The sequence below is a fragment of the Tenrec ecaudatus genome, chromosome 12 (genome assembly GCF_050624435.1).
Source record: "Tenrec ecaudatus isolate mTenEca1 chromosome 12, mTenEca1.hap1, whole genome shotgun sequence".
NCBI lineage: Eukaryota > Metazoa > Chordata > Mammalia > Afrosoricida > Tenrecidae > Tenrec > Tenrec ecaudatus.
Genome location: NC_134541.1, coordinates 41,764,379 through 41,786,007, shown reverse-complemented (window position 1 = coordinate 41,786,007; position 21,629 = coordinate 41,764,379). Strand labels below are relative to the sequence as shown.

The 21,629-nt window shown below is 44.2% G+C and overlaps 1 pseudogene; it reads left to right on the top strand.

Annotated features, from left to right (window-relative positions):
* Positions 1-4,844: 4,844 nt before the first annotated feature.
* LOC142422641 (nuclear pore complex protein Nup133 pseudogene) lies at positions 4,845-19,647 on the top strand (annotated as a pseudogene).
* The last annotated feature ends 1,982 nt before the right edge of the window (positions 19,648-21,629 follow it).

Sequence of the window (21,629 nt, the reverse complement as noted above, 5' to 3'; positions counted from 1 at the left end):
GTCCTACACAGTGCTCTTGATCAAATACTTGAATGTCATAGGAGTCTTTCTTTCTATTTTCTTCATGTTGACCTTGGAAGTATAAATATTTTTCATTTTTATATTTATGGAGTCCAGTACAATTAGATATACTTGCTTTTGTTACTTGTGCTCTAGGTGTCATGTCTAAGAAATGGTTTCCTGAGCCAAGGTCACACAGATGGTTTAGGCACCCACCCTTGTAAAAATCAATTAACCACAAAAGTAAGGTTATTTATGGACACTGAATTCTATTGATCTACATGTCTATCCTTTTGCAGGTACTATGCATCTTTATTACTGTAGATTTGTTCTAAATTTTGAAATGTGGATGCATAAATCCTTCAAATTTGTTCTTTTTCAACAAGATTTTTGTCTGTTCTGCGTTCCTGGAATTTCTCTTTAAATTTTGGGATCAGTTCTTTAGTTTGTGAAAGAAGTGCAGCTAGGATCTCAGTGGGTCTCGCCTGTGTCTGTGGATCCATTCAGGGAGTATTGCCATCTTAAGAAAATGAAGTACTCCTATTCTAGTCGATGGTTTGTCCTTTACATAGGTAATTTTTAAATTTTTTCAAGATTTTTCTTTCCAAATATAAGTCTTATACTACTTTCATTAAGTTTTTCAAATGATTTTATTTTCCTTGATGCTGTTGTAAATAAAATGCTGATGCTTGTCAGCAAGTCAGTTCTGATTCACAGGGACCCCTTGTACACAGGCTGTAACAGGGCGCAGTGAGGTGCAGGCCTCACAACTGACACTATGCTTGAGTGTTTGTCTCAGTTGATGTGCAAATGCATTTTCTGGAGGGTCTTTTTCATGGTCTCTCCATTCAACCAAGCACGATGCCCTTCTCTAGGGACAAATACACGAGACAAAGTCTCACCAGTCTCTCTTCTAAGAAGCATTTTGGTGTACGTCTTTCAGGACAGATTTGTTTATTCGTTTACCAGCCCATGGCATAGCCAAAATTCAGCTGCATCACATTTTCAACAATCTTCATCAATCATAGTCTAGTTTTCACATGCACACGAGGGGACTGAAAGTACCATGGCTTTGGCCAGGGTACCTTACTCCTCAATGTGACTTTTTCACACTTTAAAGACATCTTTTGCAGCAGAGTTGCCCAGCATTACATGCCTGGTGATGTCACTCTAGATGTTTTCATGAGTGTTGATTCGGGGTCGACTGTATATACTCGTGTATAAGCCAAGCTTTTCAGCACAGAAAATGTGCTGAAAAATTGTGGTTCGGCTTATACATGGGTCAGTGGCATGAATGGATGTCATCTGGTCAAGCCTGACTAACAAAAGGAGGAAATCTCATGAAGCCTGACATAGAGTTAATAGCAAAGTGGGTTCGAGATGCATGGGAAGACATTCCAGAAGACATGGTGCAACATGCCTTCCAGAAATGTAGTATTAGTAATGCTATGGATGGCAGTGAAGACTGTGCTTTGTATGAAAATGACAGCAGTGATGGTGATGACGGCAATCTCAGTGAGGACAGCGTCTATAATGACCTCACACCAGCTGAAGCTCTGCATTGGGATACAGATGATGATGAGGAATCCAGTTTTGAAGATTTTAATTCTTTACATTTTAGCTTGGTTGCTGATTGAGCTCAGGGAATAGTACTCTTAAGGTATCATTGTTGATACCTTATTGTTTTTGTTGAACCTATTTTCCACTTACTGTGCTGGTTTACTAATGTTAAATGACTTGTCCTTTTATTTATGTTTTTTATTTAAAATAAATATTTAAATGCATTACCTCACTGATGTCTCAATTTTTAGTAATTTTATTTTAATTTGTTTTGATTATTGAAACTCACCAATAGCGTCTGCATTTTCCACCCTAGGCTTATTCTCGAGTCAGTCAGTATTTCTGGTTTCCCAGGTCATAATTAGGTGGCCCGACTTACACTCAGATCCTCTTATATTCGAGTATATATGGTAAGTAAATTTAATTCCTTGACAAATTCAATCTTTTCTCTTATTTATCCTGATGCTACTTATTAGTTCAATTGTGATGAGTTTTGTTTCTTTATGTTAAGGTGTAATTCGCACTGAAGGCTGTATTCTTGGATCTTCATCACTAAGTCCTTCAATCCTCTTCACTTCTATAATCTTGCCGAATCGATGTATTGGTTTTAGTAGGCTTTGTGTCGGTCTACATGTGAGTGTATTTCTTTGGATTTTTAAAAAATCATTTTATTGGGGACTCTTACAACTCTTATCACAATCCATATATACATCCATTGTGTCAAGCATATTTGTACATTTGTTGCCATCATCATTCTCAAAACATTTGCTTTCTACTTGAGCCCTTGGTATCAGCTCCTTATTTTTTCCTCCTTCCCCATTACCCCTCCCTCATGAACCCTTGATGATTTATAAATTATTATGTTATCATATCTTACATTGGCCAATATCTCCCTTTGCCCACTTTTCTGTTGTCCATCTCCCAGGGAGGAAGTTATATGTAGATCCTTGTAATCAGTTTCCCCTTTCTACCCCACGGTCCCTCCATCCTCGCAGTATCGCCACTCACACCACTGGTCCTGAAGGGATCATCTGTCCTGGATTCTCTATTTCCACTTCCTATCTGTACCAGTGCACATCCTCTGGTCTAGCCTGATTTGTAAGGTAGAATTGGTATCATGATAGTGGGGGGAGGGAGCTTTTAAGAAGTAGAGAAAAGTTGTGTGTTTCATTGATGCTGCACTGCACCCTGACTGGCTGGTCTCCTCCCGCGACCCTTCTGCAAAGGGATGTCATCTGTAGGCTACAGATGAGCCTTGGGTCTCCACTCTGTACTCCCCCTCATTCACAATATGGTTTTTTTGTTCTTTGATGTCTGATACCTGATCCCTTTGACACCTGTGATCACACAGGCAGGTAGTGTGCTTCTTCTATGTGGGCTTTTTTGCTTCTGGGCTAGATGGCCGCTTGCTTACCTTCAAGCCTTTAAGACCTCAGAGCTGGGCTATGTCATTTGTCAGTAGAGATTCCCACTTGTTGTTTTCTCATTTAAATGCCCTCTGTTCGTTTTTCTCTCCTACACACAGTGGCAAGAACCCCCAACAGAATACATAGTACAGTGAGCAGGGTGGAAGTCCCTGCATTGTTCTTGATCTTGTGCGGACAGCTTTCCATTTGCCACAATTAAGTATAGTATTAGCTGTGGGTTTTTCATAAATAGACTGTCTGTTTGAGGAAGTTCCCTTCTAGATCTCGTTTATGGAATGCTTTTAATCATGAAAATGCCTTGCATTTTTAAAATTACTTATTCTGTGTTTATGGAGAGAATCATCGGGGTTTTGTTCTTGGTTCCAGTAAGGCGGTAGATTACATCTGCTTGGTTTTGTATCTAAAAGTGACCTTGCACGTTTGGGACAAGTCCTACTTGATCATGGTACATAATTCTTTTCATTTATAATATGTTTCTTGATTTGTTTGTGAGAGTATAGTTTTTCGTTATGGGAATAATTATGGATGCTCTCTAGAGTTAAGCAGTCCTGGAAATACAGACGAGCTCCGGCATGTAAAGTCACTGTGTGGCCCCTGGAGTTACCTCCTTCTCTCTGCCGGCACTGCCAACTGGAGAGGGTAGCATTGACCTTATTGGGTTGTTGGAAAGATTTAGTGTGATAATAACTGAAAAAGTTTAAGGCGGGGACTTAATTGGTTTCAGTAAGTATGATCGTAATAAAGAGTAAGGGATAATTTTAATATAAAAGGAAGCACCATCATTAAGTTGATGTCAACTTGGCTGGGCCAGGAATCTTTCAGTTCAGCAGCTGAGGCCTCCACCGTGCTGCAAGCTGACAGAATGCAAATGACTCCCTGATGGAACAGAGCCGCTGGAAGAAGCAGCCTGGAAGAAGTTTAGGGAGAAGTGCAGCCTCCGTTCTCATGTCACAGCCCTGCTGCAATTGCAAGGACATCTCAGAGGTTCGACCTACTCCTATTTAAGCAGACTCTGTGGGGAGGCATCTCGCTCTCTTTGCAGGGCCAGAGCCTATGCCGGTTTCATAGACCTGCCGCAATACCCACCGATCTTGCAGTCATTTGATTCTGCAGCTACATGGCTGATAGGCTGACTTTGCATACATCCACCCTGCCCTCTGCCAGTCTGAAGTCTTCCTGCTTACTGGTTCATCTTCCTGCTTTTTGGTTCATCAGCCTTGGGAGGCACACGTCACCAAAAAAACCCTCCAGCAGTCTGGCTTAACATCTGACCCAGAGACTTCAACCAGACTATAACTCTCTCTCTCTCTCTCTCTCTCTCTCTCTCTCTCTCTCTCTCTCTCTCTCTCTCTCTCTCTCTCTCTCTCTCTCTCTCTCTCTCTCTCAGCTCGATTTCCATCAATGTGGCTTCTCTCCAGAACCCAGCTTAACAGAGGAAGGGACCATTTCTCTAGTAGGCGATTTGCATTGTGAGCAGAGTTAGATTCTCCCTTTATTAAGCTTCATTTCCAGTCTGTGGGTTCTCTATTTATTCTTTTGGTAAAATTATTTATTTTCTCTTCTGCGGTGTGTGTGTGTTTTTCATTGTTTGCTATTTGCTGAGCATCTGTGCAGAACCTTACTTTGTGGCCTTAAGGATTTGGGTGGTTGCCTCTTAAGAGGCTGAACAGGTTTTACTACGGAAGGCAAAGCATATGCTCATAAGACAGCTACATAATAGCCTCTTACAGGGCAGGATCAATGCAGTGGGAAGGTGGGATATACATGCTCTAGAATCAAAGAAGCAAGTGACTTTTATTTGCCTGGAGATTAGCTACAGCATCATAAAGCCTGTAATAAACCTAGCAATATTCTAGCATGGCTGACTATGTCAACATGAGGGTAATTGTGAGTGACTATGTAGAGATAGGATTGTGTAGAAGCCATGGGACTGGCAGGAGCAGTGCGGGGGTTTCCCCTTGTAGGCCAGAAGGATACCGTGTTCTTGGACCCAACTGTCCACTTTGAGGACAGAATGATGGGGATTTATGGGACCAACTCTGAGCCCTGGTGGCATAATGGGTTATGCATTAGGCTCCTCACCACAAAATTAGAAGTTGGAAACACCTGCTGTTTTGTGGGAGAAAGATAGTTTTCTACTCCCGAGGAGTCTCAGCTCTGTCCTAGGGTCAAATGGCTGAACGGAAAGAGAGGATAACTTCAGACTTTTAAACACCATCTTTATCAGCACCCTTGAACACTGCTATTTGTTTTTCACCGTAGCTCAAATTTTTCTTGTAAATCAAAGACACGGTGGTTAGGACACCATTCTGCTTAAAGCTGTCAAGAGCTTCTCTTTGTCACTAATGGAAATCATCACATCCTTGCAGTGGTTTACAGGTCCTTTGTGATGTTAATTATCTTTTTACTGCTCTTGCAGTGGTTTACAGGGCCTTTGTGATGTTGATTCTCTGTCGTGGCCATTGCCCTTTGCTTCTTATTGCAGGTGCACTTTTCCAAATGCTGCCTCCCTCCTGGGGCTCCTTTCTCCACCATTCCCCAATTCTCAGTTCCTTTCACCTGGCACGAAATCCTTCCTCATCTATGGTGCTCAGCCTAACCTGAAACTTGCTTCCAGTTATTACCTTTTCATTGATAATCTTTTTTAAACAGTTTATTGGCACTTCATCCATATATTAGACAATTAAATAGTAAAAATATCCACCGAGGATCTTTATAGTTCTGGGGTTTACAGTTAGGTCACTAATTTAGCTTGAGTTCATTTTTGCATGCAGGATGGATCTTGTTTCAACTGATGCAAACGGAAAACCAATTTTGCCAGCACGATTTGTTGAGACTCTCCTAATGGGTTTCAGCCCTTTGCCAGAAATTCATTGTCTGTAGGTAGATGTGCCAGGGTGCGGGTCCCCAATGTGCAAATGGGGCCCTGGGAGTGGCTCTGTGATTGTGGGAAATAATACAGACAGAGGGGCACAGGGGCTCCTTGTTCCTCCGTCAGGACCAAGGGAGTGGATGTTCTTTCCAGTGGGTATCTATAAATAATGGGGCTTACAGATCTTTCAAAAGGCCTGCACGTCATACAGTGAACACGTAACATAATCAATGAGTAATATCATAAGTGAGTAATATAATAAACAGGCAATGAGGTGAGTCTTGACCAAGTGCCCCGAGTTCTCCCCAGGGGGGCAATATATGATCCATATCGGAAGATGTCAGAAGAGAGTTTGGTACATTTACGGAGGGTCAGACCATATATTGCTCTTAGCTACAGATAACCTCCAGGTACAGGGAATAGCCAGACACAGGTATGACTCATCTTGTATGCGCCTTTATGACAATTCCTTTATGAGGAATTATTGAAGGGACTGTGTTCAGTCATGAGACTGCTTACTAAGGTTTATTTATATCTCATAACCATGAGGGTCTTCCCCCACCAGAGTCAGCTTTCGAGAGACCCATAATTATGAACACAGAGGAGTTAGCTGCTTTACCTTTGCACCCAGCCCCTCAGTTTAATGGGTTTGTTTCCAGGTTCTCTATTCAGTACCATCAGTCATTGTATCTATTTTACATGTACCAGGTTATTTATTATTTTTTTAAATTTCATTTTGTATTGGGAGCTCTTACAGATATTATAACAATCCATAATTCCATTAGCTCGAGCATAATTTGACAATTGCTGCTGCAATCAGTTTCTACACCTCTCCTTTCTTCTTCAGCTCCTTGATATCAGCGCCCCTCTAACCCCTCCCTCCCCCACTCTACCCCCGAGGAAACCTTATTGTTATATGCTGTTGTTATTGTGTATTATGTACCAGGTTGTTGTGACTACCAGAGCTATGTAGTTTTAATTTCTTTAGTTGCAGAAATCACAAGGGAGCGGGATGTTCTCAGGGTTACATTAAGAGCCAATTTCATGCCTGCTGTCAAGAAGGAGAGGATGGAGCATCAGGAGATGTGCGATTGAGGATACGAAGACAATGGGATACAGTAGCTCAGATTTCACCAAGAGATTGCTGGGAGAGAGCAGCAAGCAATTGGTTCAAAATGGCTATGGATTGTCAAAGGCAGTGGAATAACTTCAAAGTTCTTTATTGTTTCAGCCTCCCAAGGTTCAGTTCGTGTAAAGGACCCGAAAGATAGGGGAGATTATGAAAGAGATGGGCGATCATATTAGTTGATCTGGAAAAGGGGATTAAAGCATACGATGATGGATGAGCTTCAGGGCTGGGGTCGTCAGAGGCTGTGGGCACACAGCCAGCTGTTACGTGTGTGGTGATTTTACTGCCGCCCGCTAACAAGCCACTGTTTGGAGTTTTATTTCCTTGTTGACCTTTTTCTGCTGCCACCTGGGGAGTCTTGGTAACTGTAAACAGAGATGTAGAACACTAATCAAGTGCCAAGTGCCAAGGCGCCCAGGCAGTGGACTCTGTGCAGCCACTGAAAGCAAAGAACCTGTGGATGGGCAGCTGGTACCGGGTCCTCCAGTCATGCGAGCTGCTGGGGAGCAGGAGAAGGTCAGGAGCAGAGGCTGGGGCAGAAAAGGGCTGTGCTGGCTGAAGCTCCCATGTTAGGTGCCACGGCGTGGGACCTCTAAGCAGGTGCTGACCATCTTCCAGCTGCTGTGGATGGGCTTACCGTCCCACCCAAGAATTGCCCTCGGGGGATGCCCTGAAGTGACAAGCCCCTCCAAGCAGAGAGAGACTCCATCAATACCTGGCTGAGAAGGGGGCTCAACAACCATCCCCCTATTTTCGGTTGGGGCACCTGTGTGCTGTGATTCATGCTCTCTCCGTTTCTCATAACTGAGCCCCAGTTAAGATTTGACCTAAGCCCGCATCTTTGCCGTTTCTCCCCCCATCTGCTGTCGGTGCCCTTCCCTTGAAGGGTTCCCCCAAAGCCCACCCTCAATAAACCACGCACACCTGCTTTTTGGGTCCCGCTTTGGGAAACCTAAACTAAAATGAAACAGAAGGTCTTGAGTGCCCACCTACAGAGACCTGCTTGGAGGCAAGGGATCCGAAGGCATGGGTGCAAGGTGGGAACTGAAGTAAGGGCAGAGCCGGGAGCTACTTATACGGCCTTGCCTCTTACGGCACAGGAGCCAACGAGGCCATTTAGAGCCTCTGAGGGCACAGGGGCTCCGGAGTGACCAGTTTCGCATCCTCAGTGCCAGCCTCAGGGAAGTAAGTTGTCCCATGAGAAGGAGGGTCCAGCAAGGGAGGAGGGGGGGCAGAGGGAGGGAAAGAGGGAAGAGGTAGGTACTATCATCATTACATCCATCCGTTTATTGCTGATGAATGAAGTATCAGTGGTTTGAAATGACAATCCCTTTTCTTACTCCTGGGTCTGGCATTTGACTGGGGCTTGGTTCACCCGACTGCAGTCAGTTGGGCAACTCTGGTTCACTCCTTGGGAAATGTTCTGCGGGAAAGAGGAGTCCTAACCTCTCTATCCTTTGTTCTCTTCTCTCCTTCTGGTGTGCCCCTCCCACGCATTGACCAATATTAATGTTATTCAACTGCCGAGGGTAAAAGTGATGACTCCACAGGGCTGGGCTTCCTCATCTACAGAGCTGGGTGAAGATGGGGACAGAGGGCAACAGAGCCCCCATGGCAGTTGGGAAATTCTCGAGAGATGGAGGATGCACAAGCAGAACAAGAGGACTCACACGTTTCTCAAACATTTCAGTGACTCGCCTTTTCTGGGCTTTTGGTCACCTTTTTTGGACTTTTGGAAGCTGGCAACTTTGGGCTCAGGTTGGGAATACAGAGGCAGAGGGGGCTGACCCTTACTATGGGAATAGTTTGTTATCTTTGGAACATATCTTGCTCTCAAATAAGTACAAGACCTGTGGACTCTGATTACTTAGATTACATGAATCCAGGTTTGGGGACAGAAGAGGCTGAAAGGAGGAAGCATGTTCCATTCCAAGGACGCTGGGTGGCAGCGAGGAGAGCTGCTGGACTCCAGCGCTGTGCGATTCTCTAACCTCGGAGACGTCACGTGGGTTCCGAATCTCTCATTTCCTTCTGCGGAAAATGAGGAGGTGGGACAAGTGCTTTCACAGCCCTAAGCTCTGAAATGACAATGGCCTAGTGATCGGACGGATGACACGGGAGGTTCTGACTTTTATTAAGCCAGTGAGCACTGAGTGCTTACGCTCTCATCTCATTGCTGGGTTACTCCAACTAAAAATATTAGTGGGAAAGACCGATGGATCTTGCAGCGTCTTCACCCCACGTCTCAAATCCATTCTTTTATCCCATGCCTCCCAGGCCAAGAGAGCCAGCCAGGGCAGCTGCCCAAGGCCAAACGTAGCTTGATGCCGGTGAAAGGAAAGTCTGCACTCTTAGAGTTCCAACATGGACGCCCCAATAATGATCTAGGTTTGTGCATAATTTGCCTACTTTTCATTTTTAAGAGAATTGTCAGTTTAAAGGTCAGAGTTTAACAGTTTATGGTTTGCCCGATAAGGAAGAAATTGGGGGACAATTCCTGCATTTAGGGTCACGGGTATAAAGATGTCTCCTATTTACAGGTGGGCAAGCTAATCGTTCCTTTTCGATCTAAATAGAAAGCTCTGTTTACTGCTTATTTTGATTGGAGCAAACTGGTGGAAAACATGTAAGGTCTCTTCAGTAAAGGAAATTCAGTAACAGCATTTGTCAATAATTTATTATGACGGCCACAAAAACCCGGCTCCATCAAATATACAGCACACAGCAGCTCAGCTTCTCCCTGTAATAGACCTATCTGATTTTACATGAAAAAAGATCATTCTTTTCCTCTTATTTTCTAGAATGTTGGAACAGATAAAGACCCAGCTGATCATTTTAACCGCTAGACTTTATGTTAGGAAGGAGAAACCTAGGTCTCTCATGGAGGCCGATGACAGAATTATGTCCAGAGTCATACAAAGGAAAGTCAGATGGGAAATCTGAAAGTCAACCCACTTTCCCTGGGTGTCTGCTTGGAGAGGAGTGTGATGTGTTGGTGGTCGCTACTGTCCAGTCAAGCCTGGCTCATAGTGACCCCATACTTAATGGGTTTGAACCCTGATGTTTGCAATGCCTGAGTTTTGGGAAATAGACTAGCAGACTTTTCTTACTAGTCTGTCATCGTCCGGAAGGTTCACTGAAATTTGTTAAACCTCATAGCAATTCACTAACTTCCAGTGACCAATGGGTGGTGACCGCACTTGGTAGGGATTAGCTGAGTTTGACCTTGGTTTCCTGCATGGAAAGGACAAATTCTACTGAACTACCACTACCCTCGAGAACTGTGACACACAGCATATCGGTCCATTTTGAGAGTTCTATTCGACAAAGCTCTGCTCACACGTTTTTTGTCTTTAAACTAAATGGGGCATTTCATCCTCAAATCCCTGAAATTTACATAGGATCATGTTCAGATCTAATCTTGATCAGATCAGATTCACAAAACCAAAGAATTTGATGGAAGAAACCTGGAGACTAAAGGCCTTATGTAAGAATGCAGGGATGAGGGGGAGATTGTATTTGGGGAAAATGACCACAGCCATATTGCCAATCGTATCTGCTCTTCCAGAATCTCCTTATCCCCCACCAAAAAGGAGAATCTCATCCCCCCTCCCTTGACACTGAGATCGCTGCCTTGGTTAGAATGCAGCAGGTCTCTGAGGCACTTTGGGGGCTGTCATAAAAGGAGGCTCTGCTTCTCTCTTAGCAGCTTGCACTCACACGTGAGGCAGCCCAGCCCAGCTGCAGAAACCACCCTTACTTGTCCCCATTGGGTGACAGCCAGCTGCAGACGGCAGCATGTGAGTTAGCCCGGGAGCTGCCTGGCTATGAGATGTACAGCTGAACTCACGGTCCCTGTTGGATTCTGTCCACATTGCAGGTTTATGAAGAAAATTAAGGTTTTTAAGCCCCTAAAATTTAATCTGCTACAGAATACTAACTAGAGTAATGTCATACAGATTCCATTTACCTTCATCTTTATTTCTCTTTAATGTATCCCTCTACCTTCTCTTTGCTAGGTCAACAGTTATTTCATTTTCCACATAACTGCTATTATTTCTACCAGTGATGCTACTGATACTTTATGTCCCATTGTTATTAACCTGCTACTGAAAAAATTATAGCTAAAGTTGAGTCAACACTTATTATGTGGATGTAAATCATGTATTAAATTACTTGGTTTTTGTTTTAAGTTACACCTTTAAATTATAAGACTACATGCACAGTCCAAAAGTATTCACATAGTGAGTTAGTCTGGATTGACTAGAGAAACAAATTCACAGACACTCAGAAAGAGCTTTATATAAAAGAGCAATTGAATATTGAGAAAACATCCCAGCCCAGTCCAGATCAAGTCCATAAGCCCGATATTAACCCATCTGTCCAATACGAGTCCATAAATTCCTCCTTAGGCTCATGCATCACATGCAATAATGCCAACTGCAGGAAGCTTACAGGTCAGTGGTAGAAAGTCTTGGGGATCCAGTGGCAGTGGGTCCATCGGTAGCAGTGGAAGCGTCTCAACGCTGGCATAGGTCTCCACGAGTCTCCTCCAGCTGAGTGTCTCAACAGCAGGAAAGGGAAGGCAGAACGAGTGGGTCTGGCCTTCAGGGAGCTGTTTATCTCCATTGTACCTCCAAATGAGGTCATCATGCTGTGATCTGATTGACAGGCTAGATTCCACCCCTTCGCTCAAGTTGAAAGGAGATTTACACATAGTGGCCAAATAAAAATTTCATAAGAAAGCAACAGAATTCAAATTAGACACTCTTAAGAAAGATGCAGTTAGTTTTTAATTACGTATCAAAATATAGCCATTTTGGTCCTGGTGGTGTAGTGGTTACATGTTGGGCCACTATCACCTGGGCAGCAGTCTGAAATCACCAGCAGCTCCGAGGGAGAAAGACGGGGCTTTCCACACTTAGTCTCAGAAACGCTCGGGGACAGTGGTGGGGGTGCTGGGGTGTCACTATGAGTCAGCGCTGAGTCGGTAATGAGTAGATCCATTTTTATGTTAAACTTGACCATTACAGCTAGTGAATTGGTTTTGCATAATCAACAATGGCCCCGGCAATGTGGAAGTTTTAGACAAATGCATGTGGAACTAGCCCTAGTGAAATAACACCACACAAAGAAGGAGAAAGCCCTACATAAGCATGCCAGCACTTGGTATTGCCATTAAAAGCTTGCTCTGGGATACCTCATCACGGAACATGGTCAAGAATGATGCTTCCTTTGAATAGCCTCTGACCTGGCTGAATGGTATTTATTTGATGGCTCCTGCTCTGATCTGAAGTTCAGAATGAACGTGATGGATACATTCTAGCACCACCTTCTCATGTGCTTCTTGCTGAGTGAGTCCACCACTACTTCCTGCTTCCCAGGCTCTCTCATCGTTCTCTTGAACCTGGCTCTTATCTCGACTGCAATTCCACACTTGTCTCACTTTAAAGGCACTTTTCAATGGGATGTTCCATTTGGTGACTTTGCAGGTAAGCTCTTAGCTCCTCTGGCTTGTTGAGAGCTAAGTCCTTAGTATGTAGGTACTGCTGTGTCCGATGAACTTCCTGAAGTACATTGCACCAGAAGTACAGCTACACAGACAACCAACATCACCAACAGGCTGGTGATCTGGTTCTGTCCCTCCTCCTGCGTCCACATTGTTAACTGGATCACAAAGTGCTTCACCCACCACCTTGAACTTCCCACACTTTTCATTAGCTGGCTTATGGTGACCATTCCCATATATTGTAAACAGCCTTTACACTGACATGCCAGAATAGTCCATTAACGGATCCTGTTGATGGGTAGAAGCAATGAAGGGGGGTGGAGAAAAACATTCTCTCAATAACTGCAAAAAAGTCACACACAACACATTTTGAGCAAAAAGAGTGCTGCCCACACAGTTTAAGCAAATGGTCCGCTTATCTACTTAGAATACATTTCTTGTTCTTTTCTTTCAGAAAGGCTTGCGGCTATGCGTGGCTGACAACAATGGCAGCATTGGCGTGAGTTTTAGTGTGGCACGTCGTTAAAGTAATTTCATCTTCATATCCATCTTAGCAATAAACTAGTGTTAGTATCAGAGAATGGGTCTACAAGTGAGGAAATTGAGGCACAGAGAAAGTAAATAACCTGCCCCGAGGTCACAGTTCATTTCCTCACAAAAACACAGACACAGAGAGGCTGACAGACTTCCCTAAAGTTTCGCAGCTAAATTAACTTGAAGGAGGAGTCAGAACTAGAAAAGCCAAACCCTTTCTTGTAGGTGCGCCTCTTTGTATCAGGTCTTTAGAAATACAGTTGATCCTTGAACAACGTGGACTTGAACTGTGTGGATCAGCTTACACTCACAGATTGTTTTGAAAAGTTGTGCAACAAGAATTTTCTCTGCATGTCTCTTCAATAATTATACCATCTGTCTCTCCAGCAAATTATGATAAACCTTGAATAACACTGCGGGACCCGCACTTCCAACAACTAGTGAACTAGTGATGATTGAGGTCTGCAGCTACACCATGTCAAGATAAATGAATATCATGGAAGGCGATTGTAAAAGAAAAGGATATCTGGGGGGAGGTGAACTCAAAACATCTCTGCAGCTACACCAGCAGGCACAAGAACCCCTTGGACTTTCAATGAGATACCTTTTGGGCTCATGTTTCAGTGTATGTGGGCACAGCATATAATCCACGTCACATACACATATAAATCAACTGCTTATGCTACTGGTAAGGTTCCTGGCTATTGGTATTTAAGTTTTGAGGTGCCAAACCTTATAAATGGATTTTCTGCTATCCAGGAGGTCGCCACTCCCAACCCCTGTATCGTTCGAGGGTCGGCTAGAAGTCCGTTGGCTCCTTTGACTGGCTCAGGGGAACGAGGCAGTCACAGAGTAGGAGAAACGCTGCCACCATTCTGCCATGGCTGCTGATACTACGCAGAGGACATGGGCTCTTTGCTTTCTTGATTCATCTACTCTTCTCGTCGAAGAGAAGGCAGGAAAACCCAGCTCAGTGCTGCGTAGTGAGGTCAGTGGTTCAAATTCACCGGGAGAAAGAGGTGGCAGTCTGCCTTTGTGAAGGTTCACAGCCTAGACGAGCCTGGAACATGGGGCAGCTCGCCTCTGCCCTCGGGCTGTGGTGAGTTGAACTGGCTAGTGGGGTTGACTTAGCTTGGACAGGTGTCGAGGCTGCATGTCGGCATGCATGTCACTGGATTTATCCTGTTAACTAACCTTCCATAGGCCTCAGAGACTTTGTTCCTTCCCGGGAAACTGTTTCTTCTCTCTTGTCTAGATTGGGTACTTTCTATTATTCCCTCTTCCAGTTTACTGAGTCTTTCCTCCACCCCTTCTGTTCTACTGTTGAGCATATCCATTGAATTTAAAATTAAGGGTCATTGTATATTTCACTTTGGAAATTTTTGTTTGGTTCTCCCTTATATATTCTATTTCTAGTTGATTCTCCCTATTTTTTCCATTGGTTTTAAACATCTGAATGTTCGTTGTGGCATTATGATACAGCAGTGAGAATAATCTACAATTACACAAAACATTATGAATGAATCTCATAAATATAATATCTCCAATGCTTCAACATGTTTATCAGGTGATATTATTTTTATCATCTTGATGTCACTTTAAAGGACTTATTGCTACATTTCAAATTCTCTGCCCAAATGATTTTTCTAAGTATTTAAAACACAAAAAGAAACCCCACCTTATAGATAGTGGTTCCAACAATGGGCTCAAGCGTAGGGACATTTGTGCAGATGGTGCGGGACCGGGCAGGGTTTCGTTCACAGATCGGGTTGCCATGGGTCAAAACTGAACTCATGGCACCTAACAACACAAACCAACAAAGCAGTTTCTACAAAGACTTTCTATGACAATGAATACAGCTGGGGGCCTTGACTGGAGTCTGGTCCCTTTGAATCATTCTTCAGTGCTTTGTAGCTTTGGAGGATCTGAACAGAGCACACTGCTAGTCCCCTCTCTCCGCAGGGCATGGGACTTAGAGGGCAACGAGATAAAGGAAAGTAGCAGAAATAATGCATTTATGCTTCTGTTCTACTAGAACCTAAACAACGTATGTAAGCGATTTAATAAAGCTTCCCCCTTTTCACAAGATGCCCTGGTGGTGCAGTAGTTCAGTATTCAGCTGTTAACCCAAAGGTCAGAAGTTCATGCTCATCCACTGACGTAGCAGTGTGCCTCCATAAACATTTATGGTCATGGAAGTGCTATGGACCAATTCTACCCTGTCTCATGGAGTCATCAGGAGTCAGAATGAACTTGTCAACAATGGGTTTGGTTTTGGTTTGCCTCATTTTTAAAATTGATTATCATGCGCTTTCATTTCCCACTTTATGAGGTATATTTAGTGAGTATAAAAATATTTAATGAATTGGCAAGCCTCCAAAATGTAGCATATGGGAAGCAGCATCTAAATGTCTAAATTGAGTCTGCCTTTCTCCATCACGGTGGTAGAGTTTCATCTTGAACTCTCTGTACTCTTGACTCAGCAGTTTCCAATTGGAAAAAAAAAACATATAATGCAGCAAAAGACATGTTCATATTGGTAATATTAGCAATTGCTCAAATTGGATACAGCTCAAATCCTCACCCATAATAAAAGAATATGTAGTGCATTCACCAAAGGAACTATGTCACAGCAATGAGAATGAATGATATATAATCATATGCACAATGTGGATGATTATCATGAATGTGGTGATGTATGGAAAAAGTCAAACAGATTTAATTGCATAGTTACATGCATCTAAATTATGTTTACTATGAAAGGAGGCATCATCAGTGACAAATGCTATGGACAGATATACCACCCCTTCCTGAGTCATCTTTAGAACTATTCTCTACCTCTCAGCCAAAAAATATCTTCAGGCAGTCAAAAGGAGGGTAGGTATTTAGGACCAAGTTTGAAACTAGTGGGATTAGTTAACGTTTATTGAACATTAGTATATGCCTGGCAGTTTTAAGTTCATTATATGTTTATTCCATTTAACATTACACCCCTATTAAATAGGTGTTCTTTTTACTCCCATCTAATAGATCAGAAAATGTCATTGGTTGACGCAAGTTACCCGGGCAGGTCAGTGTTACTGTGGCAGAGAAGTGCACTATACCCATTGCGGGAGAGGAAGGGGAATGGGTGCTTATTGCATCACCAAGGCCCCTAATAGTTACAATAGGGGTTGGGTTGGGAGAAGGCTTGTACACAATTCACTGGGGGCTGGGAGGACACTCCATAAGGAAAAATTAAAAAGTGGGAAAATCTCCATTTTCTATTCTTCCCTGTGAGGCCAATGGTGGACATTATGCTCCTGCAAATGTAGCTGAGCTAAGGCATTTATTCCTCAGACTTAGACTCTGACACCTCTTAGCATCTCGAAGATCCAGGGCTGTAAATATATACCAGGAGCCAGGCCTCCAGAAATGGGACTAACAGAAACCTGCTCCAAACTCTTCCTCACTCTTCTGGGTCTCCCAAATCTTTGGCCAACAGTATGCGGCAAAGTGCAGAGCAATCTACTCCAAAGTCGTGGGGAATGTGTGGTTGATGACGCCATTGGCTGCAGTCCCTCCACCTCGGCCCCCGTTTCATGCCTTTTCCATGACGATTTCCCACCTGCTTTCAGCCGTGGGTAGAGGCCATTTGCCCACAGTTTCTGTAGCGAGGTTATCCTAACACACTCAGCTGGCTGGCCTCGGTGACCTCTTTTGACGCATAGAAAGTGGCGGAGATGGCACGTGCCATTCTGAGAGCAGATCTCCAGCCCGCTTGCATGCTCCTGCTCTCTCTTTGAACGTTTCTAGTTGTTCCCAGAGACGCCTTGGCTAGTCTGCTGAATGATGAGGGACTTGTGGACCAGTCAAGTCAGCCCAGATCCCAGAGCTGCTGACCTTACCTGCAGCTTGACCAGGAGCTGCCTGCAACTTTAGGAAAGATTCATGAGCATGTCCTCCCTCAAGGCCAAGGCCTGCTGTCCAGCTTTGGTCAAAGAGCTTATTCTCTTTGGGGACCTTTGTCGACGCGTAGACATCTCACACTTTCCAGTGTCTTTTGGAATAGCCAATAGGGGGATCAAGCTTTTACAGCCTTACAAGTTCAAAGGTCAGTACATTGGAGTTAGATGATTCTTCAGAAAAAAAAGCACATCGTTGCGTTTTAAATAGAGCCACGAAAGCAACATTGCTGATGATGGTTGGGAATCTGAAAGTAACTATGAAGCTGTAAAAGACACGGTGCCAACATTTGATATCTGGATCTGAAGCAAAACGTGACGGCCTTCTGATTTGGGCAGCAGCATGCCCATCGATTACTCTCTGGGACCGTGGGCGATGATGGTTACCAAATGCCTGGTGCTGTTACTGTAGACGTCACCCAGCATAATCCACCTGTCCAGTCTGAAGGCCTGATAAACTGTCTTCTGATGGTCCCAATTTTACCAGAGTGCCTCTCTGTGTACTGAGAATGCGCTACAGGAAATGGGGGGTGGTGGTTTCTCTTCCTTGGGAGAAAATTAGTTTGGTTGACATGGAGAGTATTTTAGGAGCCAGGTCCTATGGTGCTGTTCCCATTATTTTTAGTAGGATCAATGGACTGATGTCTATTATGTTGATGGAAAACATGTCCATATTAGCAGAAGATTTTGAAGAGTCTCTAACATCTCCAATTACTAAACCAAGCACTAAGAATATAGTTTTTGAGACCCTACAAAAAAATGAAATCATCGCTCAGGAAGAAAAAGCGAACTTGCCAAAAGCTGTTTTCCCACAATGCTGCGGAAACGATCCAGGTCATGCTCCAGGGAGGGTGATGCGCAGTTTTCCTCTCACCCGGATTTGCGTTCCGATTCTGAACTAGATGGGGCTTGTTACTCAGAGCAGTGCGGACCTGGTGGATGCCGAGCCGGCATCTGATCCATGGTGGGCTCAATCCCACCCTGCGAAGGCGGCTGGCTTCAGCATACATCACTAATGACTCTGCACCAGCTTGAAGACAAGATGAACACCCCTTCTCTCCTCCTGGACCCCATTCATCCCGTCCACTCTCGGCTGGTGAGGCACCTTTGCAGTGGGAGGAATGCCAATGGCACCTCTGCTCTTGGGAATGGAGCCCTCAGAGAAGTTGTCAGCTGCTAGTGCTCTTAAACCCCCCACTCCCAGGGTTTCTGATCTTGTGAACAGGGCTGTACGCTGTACTTCTTTATTACTTTAAACAACAGCGTGAGATTCCTTCAAACCTCACTCCGGCAGGCCTTTTTTTTAGAGAGGGGTCCCTAGTCGATACCATTTGTGCAAGTTTGTTGGAACATTGAGGAGCCAGTCTTGAAGGAGGCGCCCTTGGAATCTGTGGAACAGGCGGAGGTGGTGATCAGTGTGAGTAAGATCCTGAAGAACAGGCTGCCAGCTGTGAGCCATTCCTGTCAGAACGGAAGCCCTTGTATAAAAGAGCAGGACCACCTCTAGAAAAAGAACCCAAGTGTGTTCCATGGACAGCAACAAGCGGACCCACTGGTACCGAATAGGCCCTGTGTTCCAGCGGGAGTGTTCTGAAAATGGCTTAGCCGCAGGCCGAGAACAGTCTCCAAAATGTTCTCACAGGACGGCTGGTGGCACATCTTAGATAGCCATGTTTCTCAGCTTACGTCTGTAGACAAATCCATCGATCGAGAAAGACACAACAACCTGGGCACGGAATACCTGCAGAAGAGGTCCCATCTCGCCTCTCTTTTCTAACGTTAGGCCAGCACCAGTGGGGGCTTCCTTCGCAGAGAAGTACTGTGACTTTGCTATCTTGGTGCAAATGTGTGAGTGAACCAACATCCACACTAGACTGCAGCGTTACGTGACCCATTACATGCTGATCAGGGGTTTTCTGGCTTTCTCTTCCGCTGGGACCTGGAGAAAGGGAAGCGAGGCAAACTGGTATCTCTGCCCATTTCGCAGCATGCTCATGAGCATCTCAGGTGGATACGTGAAATTGACAGCCAAGCATTAGAAAAGGCTCGTGCAACCCTTCCAGGTTTGGCAAATGTGGAAATTTTGTTGATTTTCAAAGGTAAAAGAAAGGCTGTCGTGGCTAGAGTAAATTAGCTGCATTAGCTTCAGACTTGGCAGAGGATACATTGCAGAGGAAAATTGAAAAAAGGCTGGACAGGAGTGTTTTCTACTTCGAAGGAGCCCCTACCTGAGCAGCTACCACCAGAAAAACAAGTGCATCTCGGCGCGATGCCAGTGCTGACTGCGCCACCACTCATGGCCTATCTGTCTGGGAAGGAAACAGAAGAACCGATGAGTATGATTTCAAGAACGCTTTGGACTTGCTGGAATCTACTGATGCGGTGGACAACGTAAATAAAAACGATCTAAACCTGGAAACCCTTTGCAAAGCACTACTGAAAGATACGTGGTTCAGTTCAGCTGGTAAAGATGATCCGACTGAATCTGCGAAAGAAAATGTATTTGTGAAGCTCTCAGAGAAACTTTTGAAAGATGGCATTCAACTTAGCGAATGTTTACGAGGTGAAAGATCTACTACAAGCCGAACTACTTGGAAACTTACAAGTTCGATCCCTACGTAGAGTTTGCTTTGAAAGCAAATTATGAAAATTATGTCCAGGGACAAATGTAACTTTTTCCATAAATTGACATTGTTTCTGAAATGTGTGTGTATACTACCTTATACTACCAAATAAGAAATTTAAATCACAGTTGTCTAGAAATTTATACTTTTTAGAAAACTCATGTAGTTCCTTTGTTTTTTTTGCTTTATAAAATAGAGCAGTTTTCTATTGAAAGATAAATAAATAAAAGACCCCTGAGAATCCAATCAAGACCAGAATGCCTCACCGGAGCTCAATTCAAACTACTAACATCAGAATCGTCAGCTGAATTAATAACTACGTTGTACTATCACCTTTGCGACTTCTTAAAGGAAAACATTGTCAAAGGTCACTCCCAAGGCAGATCAGAGCTGCCTCCTGAACTCCAACTAACCACAACCAGACCCACTGCCACCACGGCACACCTGTGCAGGGTTCCTGAGACTACCCACCTTCATGGTAACAGACAGCCTCAACTTCCTCCCTTGGAGCCCTTGGTAGGTTTGAAACCCTGACTTTGCCCAGTGGACTAGCCCACGGTCCACCAAACTCAAAAAACCAAACTCAATCCGCTCCATCCATTGTGACTCGTAGCGACCCTATAGAACAGAGTGGAATTGCCCCTGTAGGTTTCCAAGACTGTAATTCTTTCTGGGAGAAGAAAGCCTCGTCTTTCTCCCTAAGAGTGGTTGATGGTTTCACACTTCTGACCTTGTGATTGGCAGCTTAATGTGAAAGCACTATGCTACCAGTCCTCTATAGTCCACCAAGGCACCTCCTTGCAGGGGGTAATCATCGCCCACCCCGAAGGAGCTCTTAGGGAGAAAGCAGAGACTGTTTGCTCTGGTAAAGGTGTGCAGTCTCAAACGCCCCAAGGAGCCACTCTTCTTTGCCCTAGGGGATCTCTCCCAGTCAGGATCGACTTGATGACATTGGGTTTTATGATACACTCATCCCGCACAAACGCTTTCTAAAATTAAAAATAAAAGGGGAGCTAATACTATCACAACCCATACATTCATTCCCAATAATTCATCACTATTGACTTTTGTCTATTTTTAAAAGCTATAATCTTAAATAGCTTTTGACCTTTACTCTGAAAGATCTCACTTCTACCCCCCTTCTCAGAATACATTTCTACTCTAAGTTCATTATTTTTTCTACTAGTCCATTTTCCCAGACATTTCCAAAGACCCTTTTGAAGCTTCATTTTACTTACTGTCTCTCCCTCCAGGAGATTTTCAAATCCTGTGTCCTAGAAAGGCCAAGGCTTCTCCATGGGTGCTCTCAGCCCTCCCCTCACCCCCTGCCTGGTGTCAGATTGTCCGATAAGCAAGGTAAGCACAGGTTTCCTTGTGCTTACTTATGGACAACTTCAATTTTTTTTCACTGTGTCAAAGATTCTGCTTCTAGGTGTTGCAGGCACCTCACTCCAAATCCCATATTTCTATAGAATCAAAGGCGCTTCGAATTTCCAATCCCTGACCGGGATGGAGTAGTGTGTAATCAAAGGAAGCACAGGATTACTTGTGCCTACTCACTGATCTACTCGTGAGCAGGTTCACCGTGAAGCTCGTGTGAATCTTTGATGCAGACAAGCATGCCCACCATGCTTACCGATCATCCATCTCTGTCCATGTAGCTGGTGATACTGCTGCTGAGGTACAAGTTGAGACCGAGTGTGAGCCTTGGGATGGGTCCCAAAAGCTTGAGTATGGCTATGGCTTGGACAATATTTATCCCCAACACATACTAGTGATGCTGGAATTTCAAGGGCAACTAGAAACGTCACTTGGCGTTTTGTCACCTGAGATACCTGGACAACCAGCGATGCTGCCATCTGGTGTCCCAGCAACAGAACTGAAACATCAAAATGAACTCGACGGACTTAAAAAGGGAGAGGGAAAAAGATGCTCTGGCTAAAATCACTTGAATCTGCAGCCTGAGAGTTTTTTGTCACCACCAGAGCATGGTGAAGGATGGTATGTAAGGTGTCCTGTCCCCCACCCCT